Genomic DNA, 25,254 nt, shown 5'->3' on the forward strand with positions numbered 1-25,254 from the left:
TAATAAATAAAATGAAATAAGTAGCAAAATTTATTAATATATAAAAAAAAGATTCCCTGCTCAAAGGAGCTGACTCAGTATATTGTTGGTCAGTGCAAAAGACACCAACACAACACTGGTTTTCAGCAGCCTTCATTTCATTGGAATTGACTGCTGTAGTCTTCCCATCGTCATTAATATTTGGTTGTCAATGGGAATGAATGAATATCTTAATATGTTGCTTTTGTCTCATGTTGAAAATGTATAGAGTTATAAACTATAAAAAATTATAATAAATATTAATGCGACAAATAAATAAATCAAAATGGCGGCACGAGAGAGAATACGTTTCCATTAGGTATATTGTTAGCCTGGCCTCGTCTAGACATAATATAATGCCTTGAGACGAGCTGAACATTGCATTACTATATTCAAGAGTGAAGACTCAAAGTAAATATGAGAACTCCTTAAGAGAATTCATTAAGAATTCTCGAGGCATCCTCATTAAGTTCTGTTTATTATCATATTTCTGCACTATACCTATTCTAGCTATAAGTTCTTTTATAAGTAAAAATCGTTTGTTATGATGACCTAATGGAATTCTTATAAAAGTTATAAGTATTGAAGTCTCAGCAAATTTCTGAATTCAAAATGAATTTGGCTACAATTATGTACTGAAGTCTCAGCAAATTTCTGAATTCAAAATGAATTTGGCTACAATTATCATCGTCATCATTTCAACCAATTTCTGTCCACTGCTGGACAAAGGCCTCTCCCAAATATTGCCATGACAATCAGTCCTGCGCAGCCCTCATCCAACGTATTCCGGCAACCTCGTCGGTCCATCTTGTGGAGGGCCTACCGACACTATGTCTACCGATAGGATATAATGCAGGATATTTTTTTATGGCCAAAACTCACTGCTTGTTAAAGAGATTTCTTATGCAACTTAGAGCAGGCCATAAAATTTTAAAACTGACCATAACTTGTAGTCTAAAGGGCTTAGATCTCAGCTAGACGAGGGCAAGACTTCAGGCAAGCTTGGATAGTTCCTACCTTATTAAGTCTAAGGCTTATTGCGTATTGCTAAACGGTTTCATACATTTTGCCCAATCATTTTGCCTGAAAACTTCACTGCTTTTTCACAAAAATGAAGTTTTGTGAATCTTTGATAAGACAACCCCCACCAAATCCTGACTGACACAGGATGATGACATTTCGCACTTATCCAATTATTCCATTTGTGAAACTTCTATGGATTTGGATTTAATTTTGCTTGTTGTTGTGATCATAACTGTAAAGTCCTGGATAATAGAAATATAACTATGCCTATACGATACGATACTTTAAGTGACAAATTTCCCGAACAAAATCTTTGCACGTCATTAAAATTTGTAATTACTAGATTCAAGGATCTTTCTTCCATGTACAAACTAACTGTGAAATTAACTTGCTAAATCGATGTTTCTAGGTCAATAAGACAAGGGTAAACTCTTAGATTAAAGATTGGTCTCCGCTGCGTTCCAACTAGATACCGCACTACCTAAGAACAATAACTTTTTTATTACGACAACTATTAGATGCTTGTTTGCGTGGCATCTTGATACTCAATGGCATAGTAACATACGCTTCGTGTTATTTTCATTGAAATTAATAAAATACAAAATACTTACTGATGATATGTGATCCCAGTGTCTTTCTTATTTCTTGTAGTATTATTTTTATATAGTTTTAATTAGCAAGTCGGCATTTAAGTTTCAATAATTAGCAAAGATTAACAGGACATGTGGCACGTAGACGTCACACATTGTTTTAGAATGGCTCGAGTACGCCCACTTGGGCATAGTATTAGTTGCCACACTTTGCGTCTACGCCTGCGGTATCTAGTTGGGGCGCAGCAGAGACCAATCCTTAATCTAAGTTTGCAAAAGATATATGTGTAACATCGAACGGCAGAAAATATTTCCTTAATCTAAGGTTAGAATAAAAATATGCGTAAGTTCACCTAAAAGATCGGCAACCTTTAGATAAGATAATTTAGAAACTGAATTTTTTATTAATTATAGGGAGGATAAACGAGCGTACGGGTCACCTGGTGTTAAGTGATCACCGCTGACCACATTCTCTTGCAACACTAGAGGCATCACAAGAGCGTTGCTGGCCTTTAAGGAAAGTGCTTTTTTTGAAGGTACCCATGTCGTATACGCCCGCACAAGGAAGTTCATTCCACAGCTTTGGTGGCTTCCGTGGAAGAAGCTCCTTGAAAACCGCACTGTGGAGGACCGCCCCACATCCAGATGGTGGGGATGATAACCTAACTTGTGGCGTATCGAGCGAAGGTGGAATTCGGCGGCAGGAATCAGGTGACACAGCTCTTCGGAACACTCCCCATGATAAATGCGGTAGAGGACACACAATGAAGCGATATCTCTACGAAACGCCAAGTGATCCAGCCGTTCACAGAGCACTGGGCCCCCTCACAATTCGAGCTCAGAGTAGCTGGAATTGTCGTTGCACACGGTCAAATGGATTAGTTTACCATAGCATTCATTACAAAGTTCCAAATCTATTGATATACAAACAATTGTGAAACCTACTTCTAACGAAAATACATTGAATATGTAGATTTCAATTGGTACTCATACATATTTATATGCACTTTAAACAGTTACTTTGTAGTGCCAGCTTAGAAATAAAGTACAAAAGCACTGAAATAAATTTATGTTATCTGAATTATTTGAATAAAATTCTTACGAACATTTAAAAGTCCAGTATAAAATTGTACTATTAATTGTAGATAACGCCTTTAATCCCTACTAATATTTTAAATGTGAATGTGAATTTTGTTACGCTTTTACGCCGGAGCTACTGAACTGATTTTTGATGAAATTTGGTACAGCGATAGACTAGAGCTTGGGAAAGGACAAAGGCTACATTTCATCCCGGAAAATTGATGAAATTTCGTACAGCGATAGACTAGAGCTTGGGAAAGGACATAGGCTACATTTTATCCCGAAAAATTGATGAAATTTGGTACAGCGATAGACTAGAGCTTGGGAAAGGACATAGAATACATTTTATCACGGAAAATTGATGAAATTTCTTACAGCGATAGACTAGAGCTTGGGAAAGGACATAGGCTACATTTTATCCCGAAAAATTGATGAAATTTGGTACAGCGATAGACTAGAGCTTGGGAAGGAACATAGGCTACATTTTATCCCGGAAAATTCCATGGTTTCCGCAAGATTTGTGAAAAACTGAAATACACGTCGACGCTATCACTATACCAATAGTAGGTTTAGTTTCCCATAGCATATTCCTCGAAAAAAGATTCATATAATATGTTGGAAACGGAAGCAAAAACGGAAACCGGAACTGGGATAGGACATGAGATAATCTTCATTTCCAAACTTGCTTATTATTTTTAAAAACCCTTTATCTACGCGAACGAAGTCGCGGGCATCAGCTAGTATATATGATATCTGCAGTAAATTAAAGAAATAGAAGCATAAAAGTATTTTGAAGGCGTTAAGGCCTGTGTAACCAATAAGAATTAGAGAAGAAGAGGTTACCTCCGTGTATCTGTTCTTTATTGAGTGAATATAAATGAACAGAAAAAAATATATGTTATTTATTGAACTTTATATTTTAGTTTGAACGTTTGAAATAATTCTTAGAATCTTATAAATAGATGCAAAAAAAATCTCAAAGTGAAGCCTTTTTTGATTGAATTTTTGTAACAGTATTTTTCTTTCGCATATATTTTTGGCTAGATATTTTTCACAAAGTGGACGATTGGCGACTCAATATAATGACTTATTAGGTTAAAATTAACTATACCTTGTTTTCTATATAAATTCGCATTAGCGGGTCCGTGCGCGGGCGACGAGCGGCAGTGTAAGTCGGACTGTCGGACGGAGAGGTCACGCTACTTGTTATAATTTCATGGTGCACTAATTAGCGCATCCCACTTTAGTGAAACTTGTTTTATTTTAGTATAAGGTACTTATTGTGTAAATACTAAAATTTCATTTTGCGTCGAGCGTGCGGGCTGCTGTTGTCGCACTATCGATAACTTTGACTTTGGTTGTCGATATATTATGATTTATTATAAGCCGGAAATCATCTATAATATCTATAGAGCTATCGATACAACATTGAATATTTAGGTTCAATTATACTATAGTATTACTGTGTATCGAAAATATCGATAGCTTATCGATATTATTTGCCTTAAATTATCAGCTGTTATAATATCCTATTGATAGAGGAATATTGAACTGAAACACTTTTGCGTGTCCTCTCATTTATATTAGGTAGGTACATTTTATTTCTATGGTACAACTCGGGCGAATCAACATGACGCCTGGCTCAAATGTCGTTTGTGCAATGTACAGTGTGCAAAAAAGTTTTTAAAGTGAAACTTCTTTAGGCGCATGAGGGTAACTTTTTTTTACAAATAAAGCGTAAATGGAAGCGTCACGGAAATTTGAGATGTTTTTGTTCAAGAAGAGGAGGAGGTTTTTGATCAAGGGAGAGAGTGATTGACACCGATTGAAGAATAGTATTTCTTACTCTCCAGCTTCCCTACTAACCTTGTATCGTGCAGGTTTTTTTTAAAATCCAAGATGGCTGCCGCGCAAAATTATGATTTCAACATTATGGATATCGTATCCAAGGTTCTCGAGGGTCCAGAGAACGAATTGGGGATCAATTTAGAAATCCAATATGGCCGCTGCGTAAATTTATGATTTCATCAATATGGATATCGAATCCAAGGTTCTCAAGGGTACAGAGAAAGAATTTGGGATATTTTTTTAATCCAAGATGACCGCCGCGTAAATTTATGATTTTAACAATATGGATATCGTATCCCAGGTTCTCGGGGGTGCAGAGAACGAACTTGGGATCATTTTTGAAAACCAAGATGGTCGCCGTGTAAAATTTTTATTTCAAAAATATGGATAGCGAATCCGAGGTTCTCGAGGGTGCAGAGAACGAATTTGGGACCATTTTTGGAATCCAAGATGGCCGCCGCACAAAATTATGATTTCATCAATATGGATATTGTATCCGAGGTTCTCGAGGGTGCAGAGAACGAATTTGGGATCATTTTTGAAATCCAATGGCCGCGACGCAAATTTATGATTTCAACACTATTGATATCGAATTCGAGGTTATCGAGGGTGCAGCAAACGAATTCGGAGTCATTTTTTAAAATCCAAAATGGCCGCTGCGCAAAATTATGATTTCAACAATATGGATATCTTATCCGAGGTTCTCGAGGGTGCAGATAACGAATTTGGGATAATTTTTTAAATCTAAGATGGCCGCCGTTCAATTTTATGATTACAACAATATGGATATAGAATCAGAGGTTCTCAATAATCCGAAAATATGGGACGTATAACAGGAGCGTTGCCGGCCTTTAAGGAAGGTGTACGCCCTTTTTTTGAAGGAACCCATGTCGTATCGTCCCGGAAATACCACACAAGGAAGTTCATTCCACAGCTTTGCTGTACGTGGAAGAAAGCTCCTTGAAAACCGCACTGTGGAGGACCGCCAAACATCCAGATGGTGGGGATGATATCCTAACTTATGGCGTGTAGTATGAAGGTGGAATTTGGCGGCAGGAATCAGGTTAAGCAGCTCTTCGGAACACTCCACGTGATAAATGCGGTAGAAGACACACAATGAAGGGACGTTTCTTCGCAACGCCGAGTGATCCAGCCGTTCACAGAGCACTGAGTCCCCGACAGTTTAAGCCGCTCTGCGTTGCACGCGGTCAAATGGAGCTGAAGAATACTGGGGTGCGCCAGACCAAAAATGGCAGCAATACTCCATGTGTGGCCGGACCTGCGCTTTGTACAGCGCTAGAATAAATGCGCCGGCTTGAAGTATTGCCGTGCTCTATTAATAACGCACAGTTTCTTCGAAGCCAATTTGGCTTTTCCCTCAAGATGGCCACGGAATTGGCAATTGCTCGAGATTTCGAGACCCAGTATTCCGATACTAGGCGAGGCTTTAAGGGATGTGTTGTCGAAGAACGGTGATACGACAAATGGGATTTTTTTTTCGGTGGACAAGGTTCAAGGTTCTAGTCGACGATTACCCGAGAGTGACCTGCATGGCCCGTGTATTCGGCATCACCAGTGCTGTCTTCTGAATAGATAAGTCTCTACCTAGCTACAACGTGTTAAATACATAATTATCATATACGTGTAAATTATGTGTATGTGTATAAAACTAAATTCATTAAATTTACCGTACCAAATGTCAAAAATGTAAATGCAAATGTTTGTTAAACGGAGAGGTGAGAACCGGTGGAATCTGCTATATTTCTTGGCATAGCTCTAGATTCCAAATTACAATGGGGCCCCCATATTAAAGGATTGGCGAACAGACTTAGTTCTGCAGCATACGCGGTTAAAAAAATTAGACAATTAACTGACATAGATACGAATTTGGGATCATTTTTGAAATCCAATGGCCGCGACGCAAATTTATGATTTCAACACTATTGATATCGAATTCGAGGTTATCGAGGGTGCAGCAAACGAATTCGGAGTCATTTTTTAAAATCCAAAATGGCCGCTGCGCAAAATTATGATTTCAACAATATGGATATCTTATCCGAGGTTCTCGAGGGTGCAGATAACGAATTTGGGATAATTTTTTAAATCTAAGATGGCCGCCGTTCAATTTTATGATTACAACAATATGGATATAGAATCAGAGGTTCTCAATAATCCGAAAATATGGGACGTATAACAGGAGCGTTGCCGGCCTTTAAGGAAGGTGTACGCGCTTTTTTTGAAGGAACCCATGTCGTATCGTCCCGGAAATACCACACAAGGAAGTTCATTCCACAGCTTTGCTGTACGTGGAAGAAAGCTCCTTGAAAACCGCACTGTGGAGGACCGCCAAACATCCAGATGGTGGGGATGATATCCTAACTTATGGCGTGTAGTATGAAGGTGGAATTTGGCGGCAGGAATCAGGTTAAGCAGCTCTTCGGAACACTCCACGTGATAAATGCGGTAGAAGACACACAATGAAGGGACGTTTCTTCGCAACGCCGAGTGATCCAGCCGTTCACAGAGCACTGAGTCCCCGACAGTTTAAGCCGCTCTGCGTTGCACGCGGTCAAATGGAGCTGAAGAATACTGGGGTGCGCCAGACCAAAAATGGCAGCAATACTCCATGTGTGGCCGGACCTGCGCTTTGTACAGCGCTAGAATAAATGCGCCGGCTTGAAGTATTGCCGTGCTCTATTAATAACGCACAGTTTCTTCGAAGCCAATTTGGCTTTTCCCTCAAGATGGCCACGGAATTGGCAATTGCTCGAGATTTCGAGACCCAGTATTCCGATACTAGGCGAGGCTTTAAGGGATGTGTTGTCGAAGAACGGTGATACGACAAATGGGATTTTTTTTTCGGTGGACAAGGTTCAAGGTTCTAGTCGACGATTACCCGAGAGTGACCTGCATGGCCCGTGTATTCGGCATCACCAGTGCTGTCTTCTGAATAGATAAGTCTCTACCTAGCTACAACGTGTTAAATACATAATTATCATATACGTGTAAATTATGTGTATGTGTATAAAACTAAATTCATTAAATTTACCGTAATAAATGTCAAAAATGTAAATGCAAATGTTTGTTAAACGGAGAGGTGAGAACCGGTGGAATCTGCTATATTTCTTGGCATAGCTCTAGATTCCAAATTACAATGGGGCCCCCATATTGAAGGATTGGCGAACAGACTTAGTTCTGCAGCATACTCGGTTAAAAAAATTAGACAATTAACTGACATAGATACGGCGCGACTAGTATACTTTAGTTATTTCCATAGTATTATGTCCTATGGTATATTGCTATGGGGCAACGCTGCTGATATTAATACAATATTTGTGCTGCAGAAGAGGGCTATTCGCGCTATTTATAACCTAGGTCCTAGAGAATCATTGAGAGCAAAATTCAAAGAAATTAACATCTTGACTGTTGCTTCTCAATATATTCTTGATAATGTATTGTATGTTCATAGGCACATAAGTGAATTTGCCAGAAACTGTCATAACCATAATGTTAACACCAGGAACAGACATAAACTGATGATGCCTACTACTCGGCTTAGTCGAGTTAGTAAGTCTTTTGTGGGGCGATGTATATGCTTTTACAACAAGATCCCAGAAAATGTTCAAAACAAAGGTGTTACGTTATTCAAAAGAATTGTTAAAAAACGTTTGTGTGGTAAAGTTTACTATAGCATAAATGACTTTCTTAATGATACCACAGATTGGGAATGGAGCGACCGCCCTCAGGCTATTAAATAATAAGTTTAATTGTACAATGTTACTTTGTAAATGTTACTTTCATTGTAAAACATACTTTTGATGAAAAAAAAAGCCCGCTGAGTTTGTTGCGCCCATTCTTCTCAGGCCTGAGGCATTCAATTTGGAATGGGTGGTAGTTTTTTTTTTGACTTTCAATAAGTGATTAAACATAAAAATAGGAATTTTGAATAAAAATATTAGAATTTGAATTTGAATTGGTGCGTGCGTTAATTCGAACGCTGTTGTTTGACGATAAAGTACTATTTTTAAGCGAAGCTGAGCGCAGCGTATACTGGGTGACTCCAATTGATTTCTGTGTTAAATTGTTTCTCGGCCATTTCTGGACCGATTTTAAGAAAATTTGGATTCATATAAAGCTTTCGATATTTTCTAGGTTACTGTCGAGACAGAATTTTGAATTTTGACTTGATTCAATAATTATTAAATTGACTTGAGATTTTGCTGTTGTAAGTCTACTGTTGTATACTACTACTACTCTCCTATTGTAGGAAATAGAATTGATTGAGGTTATCAACTGTAAAGTATTGTGTGTAGTGTCACTTTATCAAAATATTTAGTGTTTTCAAATCAAACACTCATTTTATCGAGAGTATTATAAGAAGATTTTTGGATAACAGATCACAATTATCTTAAAAAATTATAATTGAATTTATTCCTTTACAGCATTTAATATTGACATGGTTAGTGTTTTTTTTCAGTGTAACAGTTTATATTAACTGCTATAACTTGTAACATTCTAAGCGATAATATCGCAGTTACCGTTGCACGCTCTAAGGTTATTGTTATTAGGTATTTGATAAGTTTTTGTCTAAATAAAATATTTTTTAAAGGATTACAACGCGTGTAATTGTACTCTTTAATATTTTTGTTGTATTTGTTACATTTGGACTTTTCTTCTTGAAATATATATTTTTAATACATGATAATGATAGCGTACAAACATAGTAAAAATATAACTTTTTAACTATGGAAAATAAATAAATCTCAAACAATAACACGAATTTTTTTTTTTTTATTTATATATTTTTGTTTTATTTCCATATAAATCGAATAACAACTACAAGTTACTACCTAAAGCCTGCACCTATGTTATTTAATAATATACATACATTAGACGTTAAAAAATATTATAAATATTATTCGTTTTTGTACGAGAAAGTAAAATGGAAACAATTACTTTTTTGCACACTGTACACTGCCAAACCGACATTTGAGCCAGGTACCTATCATGTTGATTCGCCCGAGTTTTACCATTGAAATAAAATGTACCTACCTAATATAAATGACAGGTATGACACGCAAAAGTATTTCAGTTCAATAGTCATCTATCAATAGGATATTATAATTTATAAATTATGCCAAATAATATCGATAAACTATCTATAGTATCGATATTTTCGACACACAGGAATACTATAGTATAATTGAGCCTAAATATTCAATGTTACATCGATAGCCCTATAGATAATAAAGATGATTTCCGGCTTATAATAAATCATATATACGCCTGCACACACGATGCAACGATAGCCCAGTTACAGATTGCAGCGCGGCCAGCGAATAATAGCGGGGGCCCAATAGGTGCGGGGAAAACATCTCGCTCCGCTCAGATACTCAAGGCCGTTGGCAGATACAGCACCCTCAAGGAAAACCATTATAGAGATGGAATTAAGGATTTAGAAGATCGATGGATAAAACACATTTAGCTTACTGGAGAATATGACGAAGATTAAAACAATTTTCTCCATCTTTATAAAGCTACTAGCTGACCAGACAGACGTTGTTCTGTACATAATAAATAAAATACCGTTTTTGATGAATTTGTCAATAATTTTTCATTGTAACATTATAATATGCTCCTTGTTGTTATAATGAAATTGTTTCACAGCAGAACTGTCAAACCGCACGTCAAAAATACTCTCACAGAAAATATGTCCAAACAAAACAAATATTGGAAATAAAAATAATTATGGGTCCCAAATCGAAATAAAAACTATCCTATCTCTTAAGTTGGACTAAACTGCACTCCATGAAGTAATTGAAATCCGTTCATTAGTTTAGGAGTCCATTGAGGACAAACATTATGACACGAGATTTATATATATTAAGATTTTATAGACGAAGTTGCGGGCATCAGATAGTTAAGAATAAAAAAAACTTGGAAAACTTCTGGCGGCGTCATTACTGACATGAACATTAATGAGAATGTCTTGAGAATTTATAATTTTCTTCGAAGTTGTCTTTCCACTGTAGTTATGCAAAGTTGAGCTGCTCTTTGTCTTAAAAGCTAGTCTTGCCTTAAATACTGATACATAGAAAAAATATGCCTTGCCATAAATAGAAAAAATAAAAAGTTTCTATTCCAAATAAAATTTATTACTTTTTCAGTGTGTTCGTTTAATACATAAACATAAAAAAAAAAAAAAAAGCTTATTCCAAGTGGTCTCCATTGGCTGCAATGACGCACTCTTTCCATGGGAAAATTCTTCACTGCCAATCGTACGGATTGTTTTAGATTGACTCCAAATTATCATTTAGAGCAAGCTGTACTCTCTAAAACTGACCATATATCACAATCCAGCGGATTAAGATCGGGTCTAGACAACGGCCAGTCTTCAGCACTGATGAAATCCGAAACGTTCGTTTCCAACAAAGACTACGTAAACCGAGTTTTATGATCAGATGCCGAGTCTTGCTGGAAGGACCATTCTTGGTTATGGAATATGGTGTTGTTAAGAGGCTTAACTACCTTCTCAAATGGGATCTTGATCCACTTGATCCACAAAAGTGAGTGCAGTAGGTCTACTCCTATTCAACGAAAAACGAAGTTTCGAATGAAGTTTCGGGGTTTCCTACTAAGGATTTATTCGTTCCGAACTTCGAAATGAATGTTATAAGAGTTGACGTCCTGTCACCCCTTCATAGCTAATTCCCTAATACCAAACCCTCACTGAAGTCGGATAGTGCCCACGTTGTACTCTTTCGACTAATTGCGAAGCTTCCTTAGAGCTTTCAGCATAAATACCGTCATTTTGTTTGTTAAAATGTTGCTCAATTGTAAAAAAAAACTCATCCGTAAATAAAAATATTCTAAGACCTCCCTTTGCATATCGCCTCAGCAGTTATCAGTTAAGAAATAATCAGTACGTCTTCATCTTCCGAGATAAAATCTTTTGCTTTCGGTGCTTTCTTCGAGTGCTTTCCCTTACTGCCTTGACTACCTTTCTCGTACGAACACTGCGTGGACGGCCAGATCTTTTCGTGTCATAAACAGAGGAGGTCTCATTGTACCTATTAATAGCCCGTTACACAAACATTTTACTAATACCAAGCGTATGGAGAGTTTTAAAATGCATTTGGCTCCATACCTACTTTGTGTAATGCAATCACAGCGATTCGGTTCTCCACTCCATTTTAATATCGTAAATATTGAACTGAAATGTATTGGCGCTAAAATGAGAAAACTCAATGGACAATCATATAAAAATGACAGATTCCAATTTCAAATGTAAATTTCGTTTATTTTTAATTGTAACAGTATTTATGGCCAGACTAAGTATATCGATATGCTAATGTATGTGTCTCGTAACGGAATGTCGATAAATTCTATTGTCACCTTATTAAAATATTTCAACTTACAAACCCACGTCTGTAGATTATCAATCACCTTACATCTTATTGCATACCGATAAGAATATTAATCGGTTTCTTTTCATAATCCATATAGACAGAATAAGTAAAAAAGTGTAGGTAAAGTCGACCTGATCGTATATTACGGTTCGGTAATGTTTACATCAACTTTTTACAAAAAAAAACGAATTTATACATTAGAATAGAAATAGAATTTGAAAACAAAATTTTATGAACGATGCGGGACTCGAACCCACGACCGTTCCGGGCCAGTGCTCTGCCAACTGAGCTAGAAGTGAGGGTTATCACTTTAAAAACATAACAAATGCGTTGCGTAGAACCGTCGCTTCATTGTGTCTTCTACCACATTTATCACGGAAAGTGTTCCGAAGAGCTGTTTAACCTGATTCCTGCCGCCGAATTCCACCTTCGCACGACACGCCATAAGTTAGGATATCATTCCCACTATCTGGATGTGTGGCGGTCCTCCACAGTGCGGTTTTCAAGGAGCTTTCTTCCACGTACTACAAAGCTGTGGAATGAGCTTCCTTGTGCGGTGTTTCCGGGACGATACGACATGGGTACCTTCAAAAAAAGCGCGTACACCTTCCTTAAAGGCCGGCAACGCTCCTGTGATTCCTCTGGTGTTTCTCAAGAGATTGTGGGTGGCGGTGATCACTTAACAACAGGTACGCTCGTTTGTCCTCCTATTCCATAAAAAAATTTTGTATAGAAATAGAAATAGAAACACTTTATTTGCAAAAAAAAATTACTCACACAAAAACACAACAATTTACAATATTAAGTAAAATCTTAAAATACTATATTAAATAACGTGACAAATATTATAAAAATAAATAAATAAAAATAACATTACATGCGTGTGTGTATGTATGTGTGTGTATACGGTGTCGCAATAGGTATGTCAGACAGCAACGAACTTCCAACGAGGACGGTGCAGCACTCTGTGACTATAAATGATTGTCAAAGCATATTATATTTTTAAAATATTTTATACATAAGCCTGATAATATGGAATCTCTCAATCCATAGATTGTCTAATGTATCAGAAAAGTGAAAACAAATGTTATCAGCAGTTGAATGTAGATTTACAGCTAAACTTTAACTTTCTCCCTTTGATCAGACAAAAAAAATAGATTGAAAACATGAAGAAAAACCTTAAAAAAAGGCCTACAAACATAAAAGTTGTAAAGGGGCTTTTAAAAGGACTAAACATACTCATAATAGTCTGCTAACTTAAAGCATTGCTAATTCTCACTCTGTCTTCTTCTATTGACCTAAGTCAGAATGAGAAAGAACACTCCTTAGCGGCTGTTTAAAGTTAGCGGACCATTATGAATAAGGGGGACTAACAATCATTTTTGGCAATAAATGCTGCACAACATCTATCATGGTAAAGCCCATATACATCCTACACCATACAGAAAATAGCAAATTATAGCGCTCATTGTAAATAATACGTTGCGTAGAAAATAATGCACTCAAAGAGCTGACTGAAACATCAAACAACAATAGAACTGACCCAGTTTTAAGCATTGCATTTTATAAATAGATGAACCCAGCAAATAGAAAATTATATGTTTTAGAAAAATTGCCATAGCTTATCCATAGTTAGGCTGTGATACTGGCAATGTTGTTTTCCTATTTAGTATCAACCATAAACTTATTTCCTATAAGTACTAACTTAGAATACTATCGTAATCGACAAACACTCTCCTCGTTAGTGAGTTAGTGAAGTCAAATTCAATTCAAAATCAAATATTTTTATTCCAAATAGGACTTATAATCACTTATTGAACGTCAAAAACTACCACACATACAAAAGAGACTGCCTCAGACCTGAGAAGAATGGGTGCAAGAAACTCAGCGGGCTTTTTATTTAATATAAAATATGGATTACAATGTGATATCGTACAATAAACATTTATAATAAAAGAGCCTGAGGGTGTTTGCTTTATTCCCAGTCCGTGGTGTCATTAAGAAAATCGTTTATGCTATAATAACCTTTCCCACACAAACGTTTTTTAACAATTCTTTTAAATTTCGTAACACATTTGTTTTGTACATTTTCTGGGATCATATTGTAGAAGCATATACATCGCGCAACAAAAGACTTACTAACTCGACCCAACCGAGTAGTAGACATAACAAGTTTATGTTTGTTCCTCGTGTTAACATTATGAAGTGTATTTTGTCTTTGGTAATGACCAAAGCAACCGACCAAAAAAGGGAATGCCCTGTGACAAATATTGATAAACGGCTTCATATTCACGTATATTTTATTATTTAACACACATTTTCTTAAATGATTATAATCTTAAGAAAATAGGGTGTTTACTGCGTATATCAAATGTAATATTTAGTATTTTAGTGGATATTATGTTCTACGAAAATAAACATCACGAAATTATCCTAAACATAACATCATTATTTACCTATGAAATGTCTCTTAGTTGGATTATTGCTATATGGAACAACACAATTTAAAACAGGTTCAATTTGACACGAGACTAATGGACACTAAATTGTTTCAAAACGGTTTCATGGTCTTCATCTGTTCCGTCTCTATCTGACACCTAGGTTTTTATCTGAGGATAGTTTTCTCATTTTCTCACAGGGATGATCTTTTACGCTAGTATACTAAGTTTGTGGTATCACTAGTCCCTTTTGAATCACGCTGGTTACACAGGTTATCCTCTGTGTTCTAGAACGGAGATGATTCGGTATTCCTCTTAGCTCGGGTGTAATCGGCGTGCGGGCTGAGTGCGGGCGCCTCCCAAGCGCCGAGACACCAGTCAGTGTCGAACTATCGAGCGAGGCGGTTGTGTCTCGTACGCATGCCGGGAAAACCACGTTCTTAATATTATGTAATCTATTATAGCAGCTGTCTTTGTGAATTAAAACGTTTGGGTTCGACTTAGTATCCCGTAGCACGAATTTGGATGTAAAAAATATTGTATTTGATAGAGCTTTAGTCCACGATTATAATGATACCACTCTTATTACAAGGTAATGCACCGTTATCAAGAAAATAAGGAATAAAAATTCTAACCTAAAACAGGTAAATCGCGTAAATAAATATCCTGTAGCACGAATTTGGATGTAAAAAATATTTTAGTTGATATTAGTCCACGATTATAATAATACCACTCTAATTACAAGGTAATCCACCATTTTCAAGAAACGTAATGTATGGACTTAAACCCTTTGCCTGTTCTCATATTTTACGAAGAAACCAAAATCATTTCATGACAGTTTTTAGCCTCCCGCCGCGATGTCAGTAGTGTTTATTTACGTGATTTACCTGTTTTAGGTTAGAATTTTTTTCGTTATTTTCTTGAAAACGGTGCATTACCTTGAAAAAAGAGTGGTATCATTATAATCGTGTACTAAAGCTCTATCAACTACATTATTTTTTACCTCATAATTCGTGCTACGGGATACTAAGTTTTAACCAAACGGTTGTTGCTGATTATCATACCGTGTGTTTGTAAGACTGTGTTTTATTTGCCGTCGTGTTAAAAGCCACAACACACCCAATAGTATTCTGACCATGTGGGCGGCCCCGTCAAATATAAATTAAACGATAGAGATAGATATGATGATAAGTCTTGTAAGTTTAATTCCTCAGACACTTGGCCCTTATTTAAAATTTATTCCGCTATTTTCATTTAAAATAAAGCCATTAAAGTTTAAATAAACACTGATTTTTATAAGCAATACGTGCTCAGTCGTGTGCGTATGTGCGCGAAGTCACTTGTTCAGCTTGTCAGCTAGTTCTTGATAAAGCTCCTAAAAATATGAGCGATGGTTCATTCGGTGGTACAAAGAGTTATATAAATACTACGTAATAAGAGGCTAAGCGAAGTAAAAATTAAAATTTAGTTTAGTATGAAACGAGCAGTCATTTGACATAAGTTTGAAATAGTAGTAATTACAGTATGGCGATTGGCGACGAAGTATAATCCAGCTAAGTTTGAAAGCAAACAGTTGCTAAAAATGCATGTTTCATAAACTCGAGTGAATCGCTATTTTCTTAGAGAGTTTCGCTAGGCTGCGTCGGAATGCCAACTAGAAAAATTAATCGAATACGTACCACTATAATATTATTATATTATGTTGGCAGCACTCAACCTCGAGCCGCCGATCCACTGTCAAATGACAGTGCCTTACGGCCGTTTTCAGTAACCTAACCTATACTTAATTTAACTTACTAGAGGTAGACAAATCAATCCTTTTACGCTTACTTACATTTCAATAACCTATCGACATAAAGCATTGGACTATAACCATATTGGACATAACTATGAATAGATAAGATCTTGTCATTAAACGGTGACAGCAATGTATCTGTTACTAGAAATATGTTATTGAAAACGGCCGCATATATTTTAATAGGTACATTCGTGTGAACATATTCGCGCCGTCCGAGCTGGTTGGTTTGTTTTGTGTTATAGCAATCATATTATAAGGTATAGTCACATTTATATTCCGTAGTGTCTGTGTATACAAAATTCCGGGGACAAATATACACATATATTATTATACAAAACATGTATATATAACAACAATTTTGCCATAGTTACACAACTTCTTTAAGCCCCAATAACTTTTGTTCACCGCTGCTGAGCAATATGATTTTTTTTTACTTTTGTTCTAGAAGATATCTACTTTAAAATGACATAGATATACATTCTGGGGCACAGACCCATACATTTACTGTCCATCTTCTTCGCGCAGTAAACTTCTATGCGCACATTCCTGTAAATTCACTAAAAGTGTTGTTAGAATATTTAATCGCGGTATCACGTACGCGGGTGATTAAAATTAAGCCAGTCTACAACTTAACCAATAATTAACAAACCCCGATACAATGGTGTAAAGTGACAAACTAACGGACAATAAAACCCGTGTTAAGCTTGATCTTTTATCTAATTTAGTTACAATATAAAAAACCAACCCATAAGTTCCTCTATAATGTAAAAAAAAGTTAATATACCTAGTTATAGCATTACAATACTTTTTATGGAATAAATTTTGAATTGGAAGATTAGTATGAAGTTTGTAAATGAATTGCTGTTCGTTAGTCTCGCTAAAACTCAAGAACGCTTGGACCGATTTGGCTAATTTCGGCCTTGAATTATTTGTGGAAGTCCAGAGAAGGTTTAAAAGGAGAATAAATATGAAAAATGCTCGGAATTAAATAAAAACAACAATAATGTTTTTCCTTTGATGTGTCCCGCAAAAGAATTGTTTAAAATAAATAACTAATTAGAATCTTTATAATATCTATCTATCTTTCTCAGGAGGTAAGAAATAAACTTAATTTTAGCCAACTATAGTTAGTAGATTAACTACACTTGTTAACTATCAGATTATTTTTATGTCGATGGATATATCTTAAGTTTTAATCTTATGTCGTCATCTATTTCTCAAATACCCCAAAAAAATTTTTTTTTCTTCTTACTTTATATGGCAATACAGCGTTTGGTGGATCAGCTAGTCGAATATAAATACATGGAAACGATTAGTACGGTTTTGTACACAAAAGTTTCCAACGTATACGAATAAAAAGTTTTTTTAGTTACATCTCTATGTCAAGGGTTTTAAGAAATGGATATCAAGAATACGCATCATTCTGTGAATTATACATAGAAGACCTTACGGGTATTTTATTACGGGTACACTCTAGACCCGTATCACAAACAGGATTGTGAAAATATAAAAGGAAATGATAATATTTGAAGTCCAGTAATTCCCTGCGGTAGTATAATTTATTATTATTATCATGCGCGATTAAGGGGTTTTGGGAGCACCTTTTCTTCCGACTTCTTTCTAATAATATTTCAAGCAATCTTAGAGCTGTAGCCTAAAAATTCAGGATATTATTAACAAAAAGAATTATTCAAATTCTGACGAATCGTGTTCGAAGAAACAGACAATACCCGAAAATCTATTTATTTATTCATTCATTGCGACAGTTCTCTTTTCTTGTCTCTGCTATCAAACAATAAAATATTAAGGAATAATTTCCATTTAAAATCCTACAGAAATAATATTTTAATATTCTGAATATACCTTTTATACTTTCCAAGACCATTTGGAGTTAAGTGGATTAAAGTTCTGTTCGTTACCCGAGATATATCAAGATAATAATAGGCCTGTATCTGGCAACCCTACGTTGTAGACACAAGTTATTATAACGTTTCATCAATACCCAAAAATAATTAGATGCGGAAACCACTTTTACGCGCGAAATTACTGTCCTTCAAAACAAGTGATTAATACTATAAATAATGTTGTTCGCAACTGTTAGAAGCTTACGGAATTTTGAACTGTACTTACTACAATATTAGGCTTATATTTGTACAAATTTGAATCATAGCACAGTCTGTTTAAGGCAGGGTCATAAATATCTCGGTGTGAGATGATCCCTTATGATTTGAACGATATCAAAGCCATTTGTGGTCCCTTGGTCCATAGGTTGATGGATATAATAAGTTAATTAACAAACTAAAGTTATTTCAAATAGATAATTACAAAGTTCGAAATGTATTGGGTTCTAAACTGTTGGAAAACATACTTGTTGGGGTCCCGGAGGTTTAGATTTCAATCGATAGTTTAGTTCATACATATTAATATGTACTTAAATATGTTTTACACGGCTGATAAAAAATTGCATAAGCAAGAACATCAAAGCAATAAAATACTCCACTTGAATTACACACAGATTTTGAATGCAAATGAATAAAAGCTAAATGGTAACAGTAATAATTGTCCCAGTAATATAATTAACTTACAAAGTACGAAAAAAGCCGTATAAAATCGCAAGAAGTTTTTTGTACAATTGTAAGAGAAACAAACAAATTTCAAAACTCACCTCGCTTGAAATACTGAACAATTGGCAAAACAATTTCGCAAGTTGCCTATTTATAACCTATAAAATCACATTTTTGCTAAATAGTTCTCACTGCAAAACAAAACACAACGTGTAGACTATTCAAACTATTCTATACAAGTTATAGTTCGTATATTTTCATTCAATAATGCTAGAATCATATTTAAAACTTGTTGACGCAAAAGCGTGCGCCTGTTGCAAAATTTTGAGCAATACTGCCGTCAAGTGAATGAGTCCCAGCCTCCAGGCGCTACGTTAGGGTTGTCACTCATTAAACAAAGGGCGGCTTTACGATCATGCGTTACTATTATTTGAAGTTTGTGCTCTAATTCTGATGTAAATTTAAAGCTTTTTATATGGTATTATACTTAGTAAGCTAGATTATGCAGTGTAACTGTAATTATAAGTATAATTTTACGATAATCTGGGGTTATAGGGTAACAAAATATTGCTGCACTGATTAAATTTTATATGTTACTAGCCGTTCCCGCCCGCTTCGCTGTGCGAATTTTAAAAGGAAATCAATTAATGAAGGAATGTTGGAATTAGAAAAATAAGTAGCCATAAACCATCTAAGATAAATTTCGCATCGAATGGTGGTAGTTTCATGTCGATACGATCAGTGGTTTAGGCGTGAAAGAGCGTCAAACAAAGACCATTTTCATTATATATGATGAAGATTTATTAACTCTTCAAAATGCAAAAAATTAGAGTGTATTGTATCTCCCTAGATATCACAGCTCTGAAGAACCTCCGCAAGTTGTCAGAAAGATGCAGTATGGTCAACGCCCTGCGTTAGTTAAATGGTTTTGCTGCGTGTTCTTATCATTGAGTTACACGGCTTCAAATTTGTGAAAAGAATACGAGGTCTTCAACCGAAGTGTGTGTTACGAGCTCGTATTAAATCATGTTGTGAAATCTCATACAAATACACCTTTTAAATATTAGTGATTAAAGGATGAAATTGCCATTTTGTACTGAAAAATTTAAAACTGTACTTTTGTGCGGCCAAATTTATTTATTTATTCGAAGCTAGGTTGTTGGTTGGATTACTTATCGGGGACCAATATTTTTTGTCTTATGAGTACCTATATATTCGCAATATAAATAATTTAGTACTTAATTTATGTGGCAAAACAAAGTTTGCCAGTTCAGCATTATGTTATTTATTATCGTATTCAATTTTATCCAATTAATCGAAAGTAAATCCAGGCCATCAGCTCATACAAAACATTATCACACAAGAGTATATCAACGATTTTCAACCCACGCGATCACTAGAATTAAACTAATAAAAACCTACTATTGAGGGCTACTATTAGTACCTACCCAAATTTATTAATTAATAAATTCATATTTTCATGCTCATTGCTGGAAATTGAATTGAAATGATGGTACGTTATCATCACTTTTTGTAGTTTAATTGCAAGGCGATTTTTGTGGAAAAGGAGGACAAACGAGTATACCTGATGTAAAGTGATCAGCGCCGATCACCCACACCCTCTTGCAACACCAGACAGTCACGCTGCCGGCCTTTTAAGAAGAGTCCTTCTTTTTGAAGGTACCCATCGTCCTGGAAACGCCCCAAAAGGAAGCTCATTCCACAGCTTGGTTGTACTTCTTCGTCCTTAACCCGCTACGCGAGGTCGGCTTTTTTTATCATGCTGCGGATCTACATGGTACAACACGTTTTCGCGTCTTCGTCACTGAGGCCAAGTCGCTTCGTGTCCCTTTGAACATTCGTCATCCAAGTAGTTTGAGGTCTTTCCTTACTCCTCTTTCTTGCAGCTTCTTCTTCTTTTTAAGCACATAATCGCAGGGCCTACGTATAACGTGTCCTAACCATCTGAGCTCGATATTTTGTCGGCTATGGATCCAACTTAAAAGCTTCCTCTAATATATTTATTTTGTACTTTGTCCTGAGTGTTACTCGTCCCACCCATCTCAGCATGCGCACTTTGGTGGTGTGTAGCTTCTATCCATGGCTCGTTTTGTACGCGAAAGAAAATTCCCTGAAAAACACCAATGCAGAAAAATGCCAGACATCCAGGTAGTACGGATGATAACCTAATTAGTGGCGTGTCCTGTGATTCAGCAGTAGGAATTAGGTAAGCTAGAGCCTCTGCCTACCCCTACCGTAGAGGACACACAATGAAGTAACCTTACGCAACGCCAAGTATCACTTGCCATTCACTGAGCACCGGGTTCCGGATAATTCGAGCAGATACCGGGGTGCTCCAAACCAGAGATGACAGCAATACTCCATATGTGGCCTGCACTTTGTAAAGTTCTAGAATGTAAGCCGGCTTGAAGTATTACTGTGCTCTACTTATATTTTTTTGAAGGTACCCATGTCGTATCATCCCGGAAACACCGCACAAGGAAGTTCATTCCACAGCTTTGTAGTACGTGGAAGAAAGCTCTTTGAAAGCCGCATTGTGGAGGACCGCCCAGACACACATCCAGATGGTGGGGATGATATCCTAACTTGTGGCGTGTCGTGCGAAGGTGGAATTCGGCGGCAGGAATCAGGTGAAATAGCTCTTCGGAACACTCCCCGCGTGATAGACACACAATGAAGCGATGTCTCTACACAACGCCAAGTGATCCAGCCGTTCACAGAGCACTGGGGCCCCGACAATTCGAGCTGCTCTGCGTTGCACGCGGTCAAATGGATCGAGCTGATACTGGGGTGCGCCATACCAGAGATGACAGCAATACTCCATATGTGGCCGGACCTGCGCTTTGTACAGCGCTAGAATGCAGTTTCCTCTGCCATCATGCAGGGGGCTGTCAGTTATGCCATTATTAAATAGATGGTTATAAGTACCGTGCACAGTTATCTGTCTAACTGGAATTCTATTGAGTTTAATAAGGTGATTTGACAATCAATGTCGGGGAGAGTTAGAGTAATATTTTAATGAGTTTAATCCATCTGTGACATTTAATCTTTATAGAGTTATATTTTAATATGGTTTAAGGTGTTATGACAATCGTAGATCATACCCGTATTAGTGGATTAGCTATTCAATACCTGTAAACTATATGATAGTATGCGGATGGGAATGGTGAGAAGTAACTTTATACATCGTAGTTTATGTGAGCTGTTGAAGTTGCTTAATAAAGTACGACATTGATATAAAGTTATTTCTTAGTTAGTTCAAGGAGTCGTACATCTATTCTTGGTTTGCTATTTGTACCTATTATTCACGAAACAACGAATTTATTTGAATTAGTACTTACTATCCACTCAATACTCTTTTACTTACTGTTTTACTGACACTATCGTGATATCTTATTCATTCCTTGTCAATACAAATTGTTGTTATTAAAAAAAATATATTTTTAAAGTATGAAGAATTCGTTCTGTAGCATAATGTATAGCACACTGTAAATTTTGTTTTTTATATCCGAAATGAATATGACATAGCCCAAATAAATGCGAAACTAAATTGGCAGTGGGCAGGGCACATAATTCGGTGGGGCAAGAACAGTTCTCCAATGGCGACCACGTACCGGAAGACGCAGTGTTGGTAAGCCCCCCACAAGATGGACCGAAAATCTGGTCAAGATCGCCGGAATACGTTGGATGAGAGCAGCGCAGTTCCGGTCGTCGGGGAGATCTTTGGAAGAGGCCTTTGTCCAGCAGTGGACGTTTTCCGGCTAGTGATGAAGATGATGATGATATTCGAAAATAAATCATCAAAACTTTGATCAAGGATTTGGCCCACCAGCGTAACATTGCGTTGACATAAAGCGGCATCGTCAATTGTAATCCTTGCGGGTTGAAGCACAGAGGGAATCCAATTAGCTATGAGTGAAATCAGTAAGGAGTCCTTAGTTTAAATACGGTATCTACTATTGATGAATAGTGATTTATAATAATAATAATAATAGTCTTTATTCAAAGGTTTAAACCCAATACAACGTATTTAAATTAAAAATGAAATAAAAATAAAAATTAATAATTAAAAACTGCCGATGGCAATAAGCTTAATATCATATTTCACAATATGTCGTCATTCGTCATGGTCGTACCTGTTTGGTACCTGTTGTATCAGAGCTATTTTTGTTCGCCTCCCGGCGCACTGAGTGCCAGTGCTTGAAAATGGAATAGTTCAAATCCTACGCCAATGTACTGAGAATAACGTTACTCAGTACCTCTGAGACGATTCCAAATAGATGATGTTCGTGATCTTATGATCGCAGAGAAGACTGATACTCCGGCCTCAGCGAACATGTCCGACGCATTGCAGTCCCGTGGCAACTTCATCAGAATACGATACGCGTCTATTGCACCCTGATGTTGTTGACAGCACGCCTGTTGAACTTGACCCAAAGTTGACATCAAAGAGTATAATAATATATAGGGAATAATATAATAATACATATGGGTGACATGTATAGAAACATAAACAATATTGTCGCGTAGCAACGCTTCGACGTATATGATGAGTGTTGTCAAACGTCATATCGTGCAGCAACGTACATGACGAGAGTTGTCATACTTAAACACATTGATAATTTTAACAGCTCCGACAGCAGTACTCGTAGCTTTGGCGTAAAAGTGTTTACTTTAGACGCTGTAGACCCGGGTTCGATACACCTAACAGTGTATGGAATTTTTTTCGTATTGTTAAAGTTAATGGAAATTTCTAGTAAGTTCAGGATCAAATCGAACAGAAAAAAAGGGGATGGAAAATGTGTAAGCAGGATAAAAAATAGTTAAAAGAATTTTCTAGTACAATTTAAATTTAGAGATGGAATGGGAGAATCATTTTGAAAATAGAACAGCTCCGGGGGCATATAAGCCGTACTAAGCGTGGCCTACGGCAGTTCTAGTTCTCACTCGAAAGTGTAAAGAAGAAGAAGAAGAAAAGAAGAAGTAGTGAAAAGTGTAAGTGTTCCAAGAAGAAGAAGATAAGAAGAGACCTGAGAGTGTTCGGTGCGTCGTGACGCGTTGAAGGTACCGCCGCCCATAAGAGGAACAGCGGCAGACCGGTGAAGTGCAAGTTCAGAATAAGTGAACGCAACTACAGACTCGTTCCTATAAGCGGAGTATTATTTCCAATCCCTGCCCCACTCTCGTGTCAATATGCTCTAAACAATGTCACCTTTAATTAGTCACTGCACTTTACGAAGCGACATGCGAGCTTGTTGCATCTAACAGCCAGAGCACGACACTCCCTCTCTATATCTTCATCGTCAACGAGACCCTCCGTTAGTATATCCGAGGTATCAGAACTGATTAACCCTTTCAAGCATCTCCGTTGAGACATACCGCTGGAATCTTCTCCGGACCTCCGCCCGAAGGGAACACTATTGTAACTGTTTTCTTAACATTGTACTTATACTTACTTATTCTCATAATAATGTAATAATGTTATTTTTAATTTGTAATTAATGTTTTCTAATTAATTAAGTAATGTTATATACCAACTTTAATACAAAATTGGTTATGGACGGTTCTGAAATAAAATATTTTTATTTATTATTTATGAAATGTATGCCTGGACGCGACGTCACTATCTCAACGCACGGGAATTATCCTGCCAAAGAATTGTTTTTCTAACAAACGTGAATGCATCGCCCAAAGAAGCTACCCAAATAGTCTCTCTTCTCAATCGTTCACTCTTGTCAGAGTGGTCGTGGTTGCCAAGATGACGCAACATTAGTCGCCGTTGGTCTCCACAGTTATGGGTCGCACTGCCTCCCTCGCGATGCTCCTCCACTTTTGACGGTTTGCAGCATTGCGGGAGCACTTCACAACAGGTGTCTGGGTCACTGTTTTGATAAGGTCCGTCCATCGCGTGGGTGAGCGTCCACTCGCTCTTTTCCCCTCCACCTTACCCTGCACTATCAACCGCTCAATCGATCCATCATTTCTGGAGATGTGACCAAAGAACTTTAGAATTCGTAGTTACACAGTCGACGATAGCCTTTCTTTTATCTTCTGTTCTTTAATATGGAATTGTTGGTTCGGAAACCCGTCACCCAAATAGTGGCCTAGCTTTATTCAGGACGAAGTATGTTGCAGCTGCACGATTGCATCTTAGTCTCCCTACTGTCAATAGATTCTATTAGCATAACCTAGAGACTGGTATGTTTACACACTGTCCAAGATCTGGTTGAAACCAAGTCACGTATGAATATTGTGTTAGTTTCGTCAAGTTTTTGGAATGATGATAAATTCACGCTACTAGAGAGAAAACAACAAAATGAAAATTGAGACATATTTTTGTCTCTCTAATCCTTTCAAAGCCGGGTTCAAGGTTGTCTTTTGTACGTACAAATTATTTATTCGTGGTTTTAGTTTTATATGTTAATTAAATATTCTATCTAAGCAGTAATAAGCAATTGTAGATTC

At 36.7% G+C, this 25,254-nt stretch overlaps 1 protein-coding gene across 1 annotated transcript in view; it reads right to left on the reverse strand.

Annotated features, from left to right (window-relative positions):
• The window catches only part of LOC126979619 (atrial natriuretic peptide receptor 1-like), a 147,826-nt gene extending 128,798 nt beyond the window's left edge, over positions 1-19,028 (reverse strand). The window contains exon 1 of the mRNA XM_050829051.1: positions 18,870-19,028. The gene's annotated coding sequence lies outside the window, so the exon portion shown is untranslated. The remainder of the gene's footprint in view (positions 1-18,869) is intronic.
• Between the last annotated feature and the right edge of the window lie 6,226 nt (positions 19,029-25,254).

This window comes from Leptidea sinapis, chromosome 3 (assembly GCF_905404315.1).
Source record: "Leptidea sinapis chromosome 3, ilLepSina1.1, whole genome shotgun sequence".
Lineage (NCBI taxonomy): Eukaryota > Metazoa > Arthropoda > Insecta > Lepidoptera > Pieridae > Leptidea > Leptidea sinapis.